Raw genomic sequence first — 16,442 nt, 5'->3', positions numbered from 1 at the left:
CTGTTCGGGTGCCCACCAGGATATGAGACATTTCCTTTCCTCAAAGACCAAAAACAGTGCAAAACCATGTGACGACATCTCAGTAAAATGTGATATACAGTTGATTTTTTTTAACTTTTGCACAATTTTATTTTGAAAAGCATGAGAGATACATCAATGTGGCCTGTTGAGTTGGATTGTACAGCAAGGCAGACATTATGTGCCTCATATGAATTAATAGCATGCCATCGCGGTTCGGCCACAGAAGACGACGACAGTCCCAGCACACCTGCCAAGCAAACGCAGACTAGATTTCGTGGCTGCTCAACTGGATGCCGGAGGCGCTGTCCCGTTCCCGCCTGGATGAGTGGGTCCTGCCAGATATATTTGTGGAGACCCGACAACGACTTGTGTCTGCGATTCATCTCCACAAATTTGGTGACCCGGACGTGATACATCGATAGGTCGCCCTCGACCCTACGTGCCTCCACCATACCGACAAACTGTCTTTGATGCCCCCATTCTTTGGCCCATCCTGGCATCCGCGCAACACAGCGCCTTGTCACGGCTCGTTATGTCTGGCCTTGCATCAACATCGACGTTCACTGGTGCTCGCGCACATGGCTCAGCTGTCAGCAAAGCAAAGCGCATTGACAAACTGTGACTCCGCTTGGCACCTTCCCGCCTCCCCGCTTCAGCCACCTGCACGTTGATATTGTCGGTCCCCTTCCTCCCTGCGGGAACCACCGCTACCTGTTAACCTGCACTGACAGGTTCACGAGATGGCCTGAAGCGATGCCCCTTCTGGACATAACCGCGGAGTCGATCAGAACAGCACTCATCACACTCTGGGTAAGCAACTACGGTGTCCCTTCCACCATTACAACTGATCGTGGCTGTCAGTGCAACTCCACATTACTTGCCAACCTAACTCGGCTCCCCAGCGTCAATCACATCAAGACGACCTCTTACCACCTAATTTCGAATGGTGTCATTGAGCATTTTTACTGGAAGTTGAAGGCTTCAGTTATGGCATCCGCTTTTCTTTTGCCATGGATCAAGTGCCTACCCCTACTCCTGCTTGGTTCCCGCACCGCACTTCACAGTGACTCTTCTACCTGTGCAGCAGAGCTAACGTTTGGCACTACTCTCCGTGTTCCTAGAGAATTCTTCTAGACCTCGCCACCCATGCCTGCTGACATCTGAGATTACGCATACCGTCTACACAGCGCTATGAGCACTGTCGTTCCACCACATCAGTGCCAGTATTCCGTCGTGCCCATGTCCCTCCCAGACCTTCAGCAGTGCACTCACATCTTTGTTCGCCACGACGCTGTACGCCCACCCTTGCAGCCACCATACGATGGTCCGTTCAGGTGCTCCGGTGGGCTTCTAAGCACTTTCTTCAGCTCATCAACGGCCGAGAGGACACAATCTCAGTTGACCGCCTTGAAACTGCTCACCTTGACACCAACGTCATCGCCAACTGTGCAGCTGCATCCTCACCCGACCGTGCCAGTCCTTGTCGCGTACGATTTGCGCCAAGAGTATCCGCTTTTCGCCATTCACACTTTGCTCATGGCTTCATCGCTAGAGGGGGGGCCCTATAGTGTGCCATCGTGGTCCGGCCGCAGAAGATGGCAACAGCCCCAGCACGCCTGCCAAGCATGCGCAGACTGGATTTCAGGGCTGCTCAACTGGATGCTGGCGGCACGCTGTCCCGTTTATGCCTGGCTGAGCGGGTCCTGCCAAATAAATTTATGGAGACCCAACAATGAATGACTTGTGTCTGTGATTCATCTCCACAGACTAATGATGAATTAACTAAAATCAACTAATTTTTTATAGCAAAAGGCAAGGTTATATTGCAAAATTGATGGCAGTCAGCATCGAAGGTAAGCTGCATTTTTTAAATTTTATTAATTACCAGTGTGGTTCAAAATATCGACCACCAAAAGTATGCATTTGAAAGCTAGCAGAGTTTGCATTCCTGCATTGGATATTTATAACAAGCCTTCTCCCACACTTCTTACGTGTCAGAAACAGCAGGTGCAATTGGAGCATTTGATGATGTAGAAGAAGTTGATTTCGGTGATGCCAGGTGCAGTGACTGCATTCTATAATTAGTGTGCCAAAATCAGCTCAACAAGCTTTCAAATGCACTTTTTTGACGATATTTCAAATGATAACACATATTAAGAAAATTTAAAAACAGGACTCACCTTCGATGTTGAAGGCCAGCAATTTCGCAGTAGAACTTTGCCCCCTAAAATGAAAACTTAAATAGTTCATCTAGGTTAACTAACTGTCTAATTCTTGATCCATATGAGGTACCTAATATCCGCCTTACTGTACTAATGTAGCTCAACAGACTGCACCAACAAATCTCTCAGTTTTTTGAAGAAAAAAAAAATCTGTAAAGGTTAAAAAAAATCGGCCTGTATGTGGTTAAATGGCCACAGTTAAAGTGCCACTGTGTTTTGCATCTGTCAGTCACAGTCAGTCAGTGTCAGTGTGCTAAAACTCATCAGCAAGACATACGAGAGTGTGCTGGCTTTAAAATGCAGAGAGGCAGGTTAACACTGATTGCCAAGCTCAGTTTCTGATTCCTTAGTTTTGCCAGTGTGCAATTGCTACTGCACTCACCATTCATTGTTTCCAACATTGGGAGTACTACAAACAACTGTAACCGCTGAACAAAACATTACCCATAAAATGCTATGCCATTTCTAACAAAACCATTGCCAAATTGCATGTCTTGCATACTAAAGGTTCATCATTATCAGCCTGACTACGCCCACTGCAGGGCAAAGGCCTCTCCCATGTCTCTCCAATTGATCCTAACCTTCGCCAGTTGCGGCCACTGTAATTACTTCTAATTACAAAATTACAGGTAATCAATTACCTGTAACACATTATGTACATCTCTGGCACTGGCTACCTGTGTGTTTGAGGAGGTCGTAATGCACTGTGTCAAGATGTGCAATGGTGCTGCTCAGTCCAACATTCCCGTCGTCTCAACACACCCGTGGCTTTTGCATTTCCCTCTCTCTCGGGATTCCGTGTAAAGGATACCCAATGGATGCCTACCTGTGGCATCCATGTCAATATTCTGATGTGACCTTTTTCAATTAAAGTATAATTTGAAAAATCTATTTGGCTTACTGTTATAAACTTTTTCTGCTTTTAACTGAGAAGCCAACGTGTAACTATGCGCAACCAAGTTCTTTCTTGGAGTCCTATTCTCAAGTTCATCAACTCTATCGTAAAGCGCTAACTGCATGAGGTGATGATTTGCAGCAATGAGCTGAGGGCCGCTGAACCACTGTCACTCAGGTTCTAGGTTTGTAGGAAACTTCGCCCATCGCCCAGTCATCTTGTTCCACTCCTTAAACCGGGAAAATCACCATTCCACATTTCACCATACCGCCCAACTGCACTCTCCAGCAGTGTCGGGAGAATCATGGAAAGAATGTTGTTAACACATGCGGAATGGTACCTGGAGCGATACCAAATCTACCCTGGATTTATGTCTGGGTTTTGACGTGGCCGCTCTTACATCGACAATGTGGCTGACCTTGTAACATCCGTCCAGCACCAAAAAAATTTGAAAAGATTGACCGTGGCGCTGTTCTTGGACATAAAGGGCGCCTACAACAACGTAACACAGGCCATTTTGGATGCATTAGAAACTGCTGAGATTTGAGGCCTCATGTTCAGCTGGATACGCAGTTATTTGGTCGAGAGGTCGTGTTTTGTTCAGACTCAAGACAGAACAATCTCTTTGCATCTAAATTCACGCGGAGTCCCACAGGGTGGAGTGCTGAGCCCAATACTTTTCAACCTTGCTCTCATCAGCCTGCTTGACTCATTGCCACAATCTGTTCAGATCTCTATATATGCCGATGATATCTGTATTTGGGCATCAAGCGTGACCCATCCCTAAGCTCATGTGAGACTGCAAAAGGCGGCAACGACACTGACGTTATACCTTCGTCAGCAGGGCCTAAATATTTTGACAGAGAACTGTTTCCTCGTGGCATTCACACGAAAAAAAAAATGACAAGTTACCCCATATATATTAATGGCAACGCCATTCCCTATGAGAGAAGTCACCGCTTTGTTGGCACTATTATCGATAGGAACCTCTCGTGGAGTCCCCATCTCTACCTCATGCGAAAGAGACTGACAGCGATTGTTCATATTCTCTCCTTCCTGGGGGAAAGCCCTGGGGCACATTTGTGCACTCGATGCTTCTACTATACCGTTCGCTGTCCCTGGGATATATGCGGCATACCTTTCCCATTTTAAGCAATATTAGAAAGACAAACATACAGACACTTCATAGTGTTGAAGCGCGAGGTCTACAAATCTGCCTTGGACTACCTAAATGTGCCTCAACAGCAGGCACAATTTTTGTCGCTGGGGGGCATCCCGTTACTTCATACATTGCTGTTGAAACCATGAGAACACACATTCGGCACGTCACACGAGTTTCGAGTCATCTTGAAGCTCTTCCAATGCTCAGACCACATACTGCATTGGCAAAAGTAATCCAAGCTCATTGTGCCTATCTTCCTTCGCAGTTCACCCATGCTTCAAGACCATGCTCACCCATATGGAGTCTATGAACCTCGGGTACACCTCTCTATTCCGGGAATTACTAAGAAATCTGGTGTATCATTGCCTGCTCTCAAACAACTGACACTGCATCATCTGCATTTTAACCATAAACACCGCATACATGTCTACACAGATGGCTCAGTGACTTCAACAGGCTCTGCTAGGTCTGTGGTGATACCGGCCAGGTCTATTTTAATGAAGGTGAGGAATACCTATCTCACCTCTTCAACTGGTGACAATGCAAGCAACATGGCTGGCAAGTACTCCGGCATGCAGGCGCAATTGAAAAAAATCAACCCTCAAGCTAATTTTATCCCTTGCGCTGCCCACTCACTAAACCTGGTCGGGGCACATGCTGTAGACCCTTGTGTGCAAGCCATTAGTTTTTTCAGGTTTGTACAGCGTGTATACGTTTTCTTTGCTGCATCTACTCATCGCTGGGCTGTGCTCAAGACCCACCTGAAACAAAACGCGACAGCGGTAATCCCAAAGCAAGTCTCAGACACGCGGTGGTCAGCTCTAGCAGATGCAACGAGGGCTCTCGTGGCCGGCTCTAAAGAAATCATAGCCCCCTTGATGCAACTATCCGAAGGTCAAGATGAGAGAGGAGGAACGAAGCACAAGGCAAAGTGCTTGCTGAAGGCAACGACAACGTTGGAAACTTCACTGATGGCCGAGTTTTGGGATAGAGTTTTGCAACATTTCGACGCCACCAGCAAGGCACTTCAAAGCCCAACGCTCTCATTGAATGCTGCTGTCAGCCTGATGAAATCATTGTGTGAAGGAAGCATCAAACAATGCTTCATACAAGGCAAGCACCCAGAGAAAACCAAAACGGTCGACACGACACGACAGCACTGAATGTACAAGCACACCAGAGACGCAAGATCCTTCAGCTAAATTTCGCTGTGAGACTTTCTTCGTCATGATCAACAACCTCCTGCATGCGCTCATAGCTCGCTTACACCGAAGTCTGCTCGCAATTTGCTGTTATTGCGGATTGAAAGAGCTTTTCCCCAGCACAGCGGCAGCCTAAGGCAATGGGCTCGTCACAAAGTATCCTTCTGATCTGGCCGGCACATTTCCCGATAAGCGTGAGCAGTTTATTTAATTTGCGAGCAACGAAGGCTGTTCTTCTGCGACAGACATGCTGAAACTTCTAATTCGAGAAAAGCTTGAAGGTTCCTTTCCGGATGTTCACGTCGCTATTAGACTTTTTTTGTGCTTGATGGTTACGAACTGCACAGGCGAACGATCATTCAGCAAGCTAGAACTCATCAAGAACAGGCTTTGATCAACGATGACTGACAGCCGCCTGAGCGATTTGTTGCTGCTAAGCGTGGAGACGGAGATTCTGAGGCGGGTCAATGTTGAACATCTGATCAACAAACTCTCCCTGCAAAAGGCCCGAAAACGCTTGTAGAACTTGTAGCATGTGGGTTAACATCCGTGCCTTTCCGCCCTCTCTGTATCTATCTATCGCCCATTACCCGAAAAAAAATGGCTCGTCAAAGTAGCCAACAGAAAAAGGTGTTGCGGGTACAAATGTGACTAGTTTTTATCACATCTGCTTGCGCTAGCGCACGCATGTGCGCCAGTCATGGGCTCCAGCAGTCGGGAGCATGCCCCTGTCGGATGCACGATAATGCATTCGCCTTCTTACGTATAGAGTGCACTAAAAATAGCCGCGTTGCATCAAGCGGCACAAGAAAGGCAGAGATGCGGAACAGGCACAGAGGCGGCCATAGCCCGGGAAGGCCAGGGGCTTTTTCGCGGGGAGAGGACTACTGACGGCGGGAGTGCTTGCCCGATTGTGTCATACATAAGTGTGTGCTCGGGCGCTTATGCCCAATTTCTTTATGCCTATTCGAACGGGTTACCATTGCCTAGCCTAGGCGCTTCATTTTTCGAACTCGCGCAGGCGCGGGCGTTTATGCTGTGCTTTGTTTTACGTTGCCATAATAAAGGCACCTTTTTTGTTGAACCTGCATTGTTTGTCGGGTCATTCGCCATTCCCGAACCCCTTTGGATCAAAAGGCATGGATTCCAGCATTTAATAAAGACAATAGTTCACTGTTCTCGGTAGCTGCATCCACAATTCACTTCGGCAAGCCCAGCAATGATACGTATTTTGCAAGAAGAGTGTGTTTTCAGCATGGTTTAAGGGAACAAGCTGCCAACATGCATACACAATTCACTGAAAGTTTGGCTGGAGCTGTGGAAAATTGAAGGGAGTATAGGCTGCACCTCTCACTTATTACATTTTATAGCACCTCAGAAATGTAATTAGGCACCACTGTGCAGTGTACTAGTGCAGGTGTCTGATAACACAAGGTCACTGAAGCAGCCACAACCAAGCAACACTGCTGAACGCGCCGCTCTGCTGCCAAGTTTCGCTTCACACGGGTGTACCAGTGGCAACGGTAGGCAATCGCCGTTGGCATTGTACAGTACGTCGCGACGAATGTCACTTCATGCTGTTACACTTCAGGTAAGATCAAATGCGCTTTTTCTGCCGACATACACTCTTTTTAATTGTTTACATGTTTTCAATGCGTTATGTGCCATTAGTGAGACTTTGGCCCGGAAATTTGCTCAAACAAGATTTCTTGTTTTTCTATCGCTTTCCCTTGTTTGATGAGAACATTATAAATAGAGGATCTCATGTTAGCCCAGCCACATACCGCATTAACATTTCTTTCTTATTCGGGCCAGTGTTTGACTCGATAACACAGGTCATAAACGCGAGCAGGGTCGCAGGAAAAGAAAAAAAAGATTGTCATTTCTGTAGGCACCCATCAGTTGTAAAAGTGCTCATACTGAACAAGGGTCATGCCTGTGGAACAAGGGTCCTCAAGTTGCTGCGGAACCCTGTGTCCCGACTTCACACCTTCCTACCTAACATAGACAAAAATACCCAAATGCTATTTGTAACAACTGGATGAACAGTGAAATATCCTGCTATCAGTAGCCATACTATTAATCAGCCCCAAAATAAAGTGGGCAAAGGGAAGAGAAAGGAGACTGATCTCGGGAACCAAAAAAGTACTCCAAGGAGCCCATTTTCAAAACCCCCACTTTGAAAGGAGTCCGAATCTAGCTTGTTTATATGGCACACTGTCTGCTTATGAATCTAGTACAGACTTGTACAGATCTAAATCTGCTGCTTTCATTCCGTAGGCAAATTACATAGGTGCATTGGTGTTTCTCCAACTTCTCTCTGCAAATCATGTAGCTGAAAGTGCTCAGAATAACTTTTCAAACAACAGCGTACCATAAATGCAGAGGTGCCAAAATACACACTCCACAATAAAAGTAAATACATTGCGGGCATGCTTTCAAAAATTCAAACTTTTTAAAACTTAACCAGGAGCACGCTCTGAACCGGTGGAAACAGCGAAAGTATGCATTACGCCATACCAATCTCGGCTCACTGTGGTAATGAGGTCAAGGTAGAATCCAGCTGGTGGAAGGATCTGCAAATAAGCAAAGGCACACGCTGCAGATCAGAGTAATGCTACAAACACGGCCCGTTTGCACAGATGAATTCAACAAACTCGTTCCCAGAACTGAGTACAGCAAGTGAGGGCTCCTGCTGCAGCAGAAAAACAAAGTAACGACATTGGTAGCTGCTGGTTGATACACACACGAATTAATTGTTTCGTAAATGCACTAGGTGTGCATTTCCAAAACAATTAATTACAACAAACGAAACAGTGTAGTGGATTCACTGATACAGTAAGTGCTGCACATGCTGCTTGCATGGAACTGCGCTGGAAAGTGGTTATAGCAGCTGCTGCCTTGTCCCTTGACAGCCACATGAAGTCCACACAGCGGCTGCTAGCTCTCCTCCAAAAGACATGCTGGCTCAGCGTCATCTTTGGTTTGTCTCAATTCCCTCTCGGTGCCCTTGGCAGCGGCTTAAAGGCACGCACTGCCTGTTACTTATGAATGCATTAATTTTTTTCTGGAAATCTTTCCCATAGCTTCCTCGAATGCATTGGAGCACACAGAACAAGTGTTGGGAAACTATGGTAGGGACAGGCATCCCAAATGTTTAAACAAACGCAAAGAATTACACCAATGCAGTTATTTCGGTTGTAAAACGATAAATATTTCCATGGGCATCGACCTAGTGCTAGCTGAAGGCTAATGAAGTCACGTATTCCTTGCGGCATCCGTCGCCTTACACATGAGTTACTTGGCAGTGACGGGCCTGAGCGGATAAGCACAATGAATGCATTGCTGCAGTCTCATGCTGTACAGAAGGTTCGTGGCACTCCGAGGTACGCCAGTTTTTTTTTTCACACTGAGCCAGCTCATATTTAAACTTAGGCTCCCCGCTGGCCAGCAACCCCTTCTTTCGCTCTTCGGAAGTATCACAAAGAAGCTGATCTCCTGCATTGCAGCACGGCGTGAAAAAGGAAGGAAAACATACAACTGGTCCGCACAGGTAAACGCCACCTAACTGTCGGGGAATCCCGACGCTTTGACAGCGCAAGTCACGTACCCCATCTGCTGAAGCTGCGAGGAAGGCAGTAAAATCCCACAGTCCAGCGCGTTTACGCTGGCACACACAGAAATAACAGCTGCGGCCAAATTGTACAGAGGCCATGAGCGAAGGAGATGAATCTTGAAAAAGACAAACCTTCGTTAGAGGCAGCCGACAATCGATAGGAGCACAGTAGCAAGCATGCAACAGTCCTTTCAAGTGCGAAAAAACGACCTCATCGACGCCACTCCGCGGTCTCCTCGCGCGCCTTCACCCGCACGATGTCGCGAAATTTACATCAGAAGACGCTGCATTAATAATCGAGACCATCACACACTTGCGCAGTCGTGCAGCAGCTCTTTCAACAAGCCACAAGGCGGTGACAGAGGGACGACGAACACTTTTATCTAGTTGGCGGGCAAGTACGAAACAACATCGCGCGTGCACAATGAATTATTTTGACAGCACTCACCTCAGTCTGGAAAAGGTTGAAGGTAGGACTGCCTAAACCATGAACTGAGAGCAAAATTCACCGAGCTCGCATCTACCAAAACAGCAGCGGGCCAATTCACGAGAGAGAAACGAAAGCGCAGATAGCGCAACGAGGCGCTGGAGCATACACGAGTTCGCCCGTTCTCTGAAACGCGCGCCATCCTCGGCCTCGGCCATAGCCTCCTCGGCATAATTTTAGGCGTCTGGGTTTGAGAGTTACACGCCGCAAAAACAGAAAACCGAAAAACTCTCCGGCGTCACATCCGCCAACCGTCCTCCTTTCCACCTACTCTCTGGGCGCGCATGCGCAGTTCTGCGGAGTTTGTTCTCTCGATGTTCAGCAATTTCTGGGTACTTTTTGTTGCAAAATTAGGTAAAAATGGCGTCGCAAAATTTTGAAACGTCCCTAGCCATAGTTTTTAGGTCGCTGGCGTCTCCACGGTTGCCACGGTGACCATCGCCAACGCCACGGTGGTTTGTTGACATGGCTGCGATGGCTATTTACCGCGCGGTGCATTGACGCGTGGAGTAAGTGCTGCCGTGAAAGTCATCAAAGGTTGGTGCAATGGCGAGTAATATTGACCGCGCTAACGTCCGGACTTGTACCCCAGTGCCCTAGTGTTGTCTTTATTATGCAAGTTTGCAGTGCGACCTGTTCCAGCCGTGGTATGATATCGGAAGCCCCTAGAGACGTTTTGCAAGGCGGTGCTTGACTGAATTTGAGGTCACTTCAATTCTCTTCGGCACCTTTCGGTATTGTATCTCGTGTTTGAACATTCCCTCCTCTAGAAGGAGGCAATGGTTTGAAGCATTGGATGAGTGTCGAAAATTATGTTTCCTTGTGTTGCGCGTAACTGATTCTGACCTGTACGTACTGATAGGATGAGCTCGTATGCATAAAAATGGTGGATACTGCGAGCCATTTGGCAGTTGCGGTACATATAAACTATGTTCCTGGAGTCCTGCATGTATGCCCACCGGCGACAAGCTATGCTAAAAAAAAATTAAAATGCGGAAGGAAGGCGGACTGGACGTACTACACGCTAGCCTTTGAAAGGACAACACATCTTCCGTCTTAATGTTTAATATGCCTGCAGTGTCTACCCACCAACTAGCCAAGCTGTAATGGATTACTTCGCGTTTACACCCATGTTGCGCAAAGCACACGGTAGGCCACAGCTGCTTTGTAGGACGCCGTAACGTTGCCCACGGAGAGACTTAACGCGACGCATCGTGCCACATGAACTATGATCCGTACGCCTCTTTCTTCGCTGATAGGTGTTTAGCGAATGTCGTAGTATGGTCACACCACCGAACCTTTGAATATGTAGAAAGCTGCTTTTCTTTTATCTATTTGGTGAAGTGTTTTTATACTCATTAAGTAGAACGTGTGGTTCTTGGTGTATTTCTTGTAACGTTCAGCATTGGAATAAAGCCAGACAAGGCCGAAACTTGTTTTGCTTGCTCTGTCATTTCTGTAATGGTTTGTGATGAAGTGGGAGGCTTGACTTAGGCTTTCAGCATCCGCGTAGCCAGTGTGGCCCTTGGGTTTGTTTGGGAACGATGTTGGGTTATTGCGGGGTAAGTAAAACACAACACAGAGAGAAACGTAAACACTCGGGATGATCAGTTTCTTGCACTTTCTGTGTGTTACATTTTCTGAGCTTCAATTTCTAGACGCCATGAATGCATTCCAAATTTCACAGCTAGCTGTTTTTTCTGCTGCACCAGTTAGTGAAAACACAGACTGATGGGCAAGTTGGTATGACATAATAAGGCAAAAAAAGCACACCTGCATAAGGAAGATGCTGCGTTTTGTCTCATCTTCCTTTATCCTTGTGCAGGTGCACTGTTTTAGCCTTATTAGTAAAAGTATGTTGTACAGGGACGTTGGGTGCCATGCATGCCATAATGCGCTGCGTTAACTTTGTGCTAGCATTTGTAGCTAGAAGGGTTTCTTTTTGACATTAGCATTGTATAAGTGAATATAATTTGTGCGCATACATGAATAGCATGCTGGCTTGGCCTTGTAGGCCACTGCATCATTATGAAGTGTATGAGGTGTCACATTAATTGCACGCCTGCTTTTACTGCACGTTGCCAGTTTTGAGGGGAAAATCTGTTTTGTGTGGAGTCAGCAGTGACTAGGCAAGCGACCTTTGAATGCAAATAAGCTTGCTCCATAGATGGTAGCTCTGTGGGGCAATGGACACACACAAAAAAAAAGAGTAGCCATGACCTTTCGATATAAAGTGAAGAAGCAGCATAAACCAAACATCAACACGCCATGCATGTGACATGCTTCTCTGCATACAGTGAAGAGCTTAAAAATGCATGAAATGTAAACATGGCTTGTCTGCTTATATTTGGTTGTTCCTTTTAGAGGGAAGCATGTTGACAAATTTTTCTCTGCTTTATGGCAAACGTCTAAAGGAGTGTGAGATTTCATTAAGGAAACATTTACAGTTGGCCACATAAGTTTGAGGTATTCAAATTAGAAGGTCTGAAAAAGCTGTGTGCCTTTTCTTTCTAGCTGCATTCTAATTTTCATTCTTCGCTTGCCATGCTGCTGAATGGGTGGGTCTGCTGGTTCCTGAATTACTGTTTTTGTAATGTGCACAGTCAGAACATGTGTATATCACGAGTATGAGGCAACATATTTAAAAGCACAATGTGAAAAGAGCTTGTGGATACATTTTTGAAGGTTGGCAGCTCAGTTCGCTGATATGTATAGGTACTTTTTATATTGTCAAGGCCCAGTAGGTATTAAAGGAGTAGAGACAACAAAATTTTAGTTGTTTCTTTCGGTTAGAATGATGCGCAGTACTTTAGAAAGACTAGACAGCTGCATGGATTGCGACAACAAGCGGCAATATATTTATAATTGCATTTTTTCTCTCGCACTGCTTTAGCTTAAACAACCGAACGACGACTGTGATGTCAGGGATGTGTTCAGGTCATGTGAGGCATACAAAGACAGCAGTATTGTTGCAGCTTTGTTCATTGTTATTTGCATCAACTCGTACACAAACCTGTCTAAGAGTTGGAATCACATAAAGTGAACAGGCAGCGATTATATCTCTTTTTTCATGCCTCATGTGACCTGAACATGTATCTGACTTCAGAGCAGTCATTCGGCTGTTAAAAACCGAAACCAGATGACACGAGAAAAAAAAATTAAATTGTAAATTATTTAGCTGACAAAGTTAAAATCCACATGGTGGCTTGTGTACAGCATTGCCTAGTGCATCAGTGTAAAGAGAAATGCGCATCCAAAAATTTGGTTTCTCTACTCCATTAAAGATGTAGCCCATGACATGCTTGTGGCAGACCTTTGAGTTCATCATTCTTTTATGAGAGTTGTGAAACTGGCTCACTAGAGTGTAGCATGTCAGGAGTCAGAGTGTTACTGGAGTACTCTGACCTCATGGTGATTAAAATAGAAGAAAACTAGTTGAGTCCACAAAGAATGAGGTGCTCCTTTCAGAAGCAGAGCTGCTGTGAAGAATGTTCTATGAAAAGACAACCATCAGCTCTTTGCTACATTTCAGTTTATTATTTTCTTGAAGGCCTAGTAACGGGTATTACAGAAATGATAAGAGGTACGTTACAGAAATAATTGGTACCTGCATATTAGCATGACAAGGGGTGACTAATAAAATTTTTGTAGGGGTCTATAGAATTTTGCCTCCATCGAAATGCGACCGCCACAGCCGGGATCGAACCCACGTCTTTCGGGTCAACAGCCAAGCACCATAACCTCTGAGGCACCGCGGCGGCCAGTGATTTTCTATTACTGGCCCTCGGTACGGTGGGTTCACGGTTTTGCGGTAGAAATGTTATTGGTGTATGCCTGTTGTGCATATATTGGCTGAATATTTTTGTTCAAAGTAGTGCAAAATTTGTGAGTTCTTTTTTTCTCTTAGAATCCACAATTCATACTGTGGCAGCTGTTACACTTGCATGACACCTTGATAAAACTAGCCGAAAATTATAGGCTTAAGTGTGTAGCAAACCAAGAAGGGCATGGGACAATTATAGTAATTTAGATGGAGTGGGGAAGTTGTCTATTGTTAATTTTTAGATTGCAGATTTAGTAAAAGTAGACGATACCTAGGCAACATGTAAGACATAAAGCAGAGACCTGGACTTTGGGTTGCTTATAATGTGGTCAGCCGTTGCCCCGCTGCAATGGCTGAGTGGTTAGGGTGCCCGCTGCTGTTCCCAAGGACGGGTTCGATCCCAGATGCGGCAGCTGCCTATCAGTGGAGGCGAAATGCTAGGCGCCTGTGTACTGAGTGACATCAGTGCTCGATAAAGAGCCCCATGTGGTCAAAATTAATCCGTAGCGCTGCACTATGGCGTTCCTCATAACCCATGTTGCCTTCGGACGTAAAACCCCATATTCTATACCATACCATAACTTTGACGTGTTCTGTGTGCTTGACCATTTAAGCTGCAGTAATTGCTGAGCACTTGTTGAGTTTTCATGAGTATTTTTATGTGTAAATGCACAATGTGTGACGGGGTGCATATCGACAATTACGTATGCATGGCACTCATGCTAAGACTGGCGTGCATGTGAATATTCGTGTCCATCGTGCAAATAAACGGAAGTTGCATAAATAGTGAACTAAATGTAGTGTCAAAATGTCTGTGAAAAAAAAATTCTCATGTTTGCATGTGCTGTTGAGTCATTTTGATTGTAATGGAAAGCGTGGTTACGTTCAAGATTGCAGCAATATCTCGGCACATTATGATTTTGAATGGTAAAATTTTGTCTGTCTTGCATCCGTTGCAGTTTCAAGGTGGACGCACACAGTTTCAACATTGCTGCCAACATGATTTGTGTGAATGGCTTTATTGTACACTGTTGGGAGTAAGGCTTCTAGTCCATCCGAAGTGCTCTGATGAAAAATACCATTTATAATGGTACTTGTGGTTCTTTCATGTCATTAAAACTAAACTCAAATAATAAATAATGTGAGTTTGAGCTGCATAAGTGAAAGTTATGTGACCGCTTTGTTCATGACAGTACATTTGGTTCGGTTCAATCCGCTACAATGATAGAAGACCGTTCTGCTTTGAAACAGCAAATTGACATGCATTCAAGCTTGGGATGAGCAGCAAGAGAGAAAGCGTGCATATTGTTGACGATGCAATGTTGACCCTTAAGTGCCCCTGTTACGTTTTCAGTTTTCTTGCCTTAATTTTCTTATGGTCGCACTGGGCGACCCGATTTAGAAAACTGCCAAAAAATAGTCGCACGTCCTAGCTTTAGTCAAAACCAAGGAAAAGAAAACATGCACATTTGTATTTTTGTTTTATTTTTATGAATCAATTTTATTGGCGTTTCCTTTGAATGAGTGTGTTGATTTTCGTCAACTGCATAAATGACTTTCTTATTTATGTTGCAATTTTTAACGTTTAATGCTTTTTTTTTCTAGTTTATTGCTGGTTTCGGCTATTTGTATTTAATTTTTTTTTGAGGGAGCGCGCGATGATGATGATGCTAGCGCTCTTACAGCGCCCCCTACAGTCAGTTAGCAAAGGAGAAAAAAACAACATGGCGGTTGTTTACGTACGTTCGAATCGCGGTCGGCGGCTGTTGCGAGTGAAGTATTCGTCGGTGTCTCGTCTTTGTGGCGTGTGTAGTTCTTTAAATTTGCCCCTTTTTTTGTTTGTGACCAGTAGACCGCCTATGGAATGCGTGTTTACCTCCCATGCGTCCCTAAAGGTGAGTGAGCAGGACGCAAGCCCGCGCCGTCCAGTACTGGCGTCCCTGATCTGGGTGTTTCCAGCTCATTCTGGAAAATATCTGTGCATATAACTCTTGTTATAATCATCACGATGCAGTGCGTGTGCTGTGATATGTCATCGCATTGACTTTCTCGTGATGCAAGGGTTGGAGAACATTGCAGCATGTCGTTTCCAGCCAGCCTTCGATCCTTCAAGACACTGATCTGGACACCGAATGGCGACAGTACCAGTTGACGACTGTTGTGGGTGCAAGGTGGCGTAGATCTGCTAGATTACAGAAAGAAGCAATTGCCGGCAGAATAATCGCAAAACTAACCCACCTGTGGCTCGCAACCACCTCAGTGGACTGAAAAATGCTCGGGACAGAGCGAAGCAATAAAGCTGCACGGTGCGAACGCTATACATACGTTGCTTACGTCTCATGTAGTACCTATCTGAATTAAATGTTCTGGAATGCACTGGCAGTGTGTACTTCTGCTCTTGAGACCGAGTCGTCCTTCATGGCGCAGAAAGAGTGCACTGAACGCATGTGCATACGCTGGGCGGCGCACCTTAAAAATAAAATTGTTTCCATGTTCACTGCATGTTTTCAAAGGCACATGAGTTCTAAGGTAATCCTCCGAGTTCTCGTTCTGCTGGTATAGTCATATTTGGTCTGTGCAATCAATGACTCTGTGCCCACATACTGTCAAAAAGCAAGATTTGTCAGATCTTTGTCAGCCAGAGATGATGTGCTGGCATGCATAAATTGATATATAGCATCGTAATAGTGTGACACTGAACACTTAATTATTAAGATGTAATAGCAAGTAATTTCAATGTTTGTGTAAGCCAGTGTATTTGCCTTCATTGAAAAAGATATTCAAGAAAGTGTTTTGGTGTTCGTATGAGGCGGGACAGAACTTGTGTACAAAGTATGTGATAGCCAGGTGCTCAGGGCGAAATGTCACCTATCACTGCCTCTCGCCGGGGCAGGTGGCTCTCTGGAAATCTTTACTTCAGCATACTGCAAAACTAAAATATGTGAAGAGCTGCGCTCAAATTTCGCTTTACCGACTGTAGTTATTGGCTGTCGTTTTTTTTTTTTTTTTTGCAC

The 16,442-nt window shown here is 45.4% G+C and overlaps 2 long non-coding RNA genes across 2 annotated transcripts in view; one reads left to right on the top strand and one right to left on the bottom strand.

The window, feature by feature from the left end:
- The window catches only part of LOC149352326 (uncharacterized), a 29,179-nt gene extending 13,375 nt beyond the window's left edge, over nucleotides 1-15,804 (top strand). Inside the window, exon 2 of the long non-coding RNA XR_016290768.1 lies at nucleotides 6,907-15,804. This is a non-coding gene — a long non-coding RNA (uncharacterized LOC149352326). The remainder of the gene's footprint in view (nucleotides 1-6,906) is intronic.
- Nucleotides 94-9,906, bottom strand: LOC149352327 (uncharacterized). Its single transcript, XR_016290767.1, has 3 exons — nucleotides 9,567-9,906; nucleotides 8,023-8,078; nucleotides 94-1,724 (listed from the first exon to the last, which is right to left on the bottom strand). It is a non-coding gene; the product is annotated as an uncharacterized LOC149352327 (long non-coding RNA).
- Nucleotides 15,805-16,442: the final 638 nt, after the last annotated feature.

This window comes from Amblyomma mixtum, chromosome 3 (genome assembly GCF_055824585.1).
Source record: "Amblyomma mixtum isolate Tamu chromosome 3, ASM5582458v1, whole genome shotgun sequence".
NCBI classification, from domain to species: domain Eukaryota; kingdom Metazoa; phylum Arthropoda; class Arachnida; order Ixodida; family Ixodidae; genus Amblyomma; species Amblyomma mixtum.
This window is presented reverse-complemented; position numbering and strand designations above follow the sequence as displayed.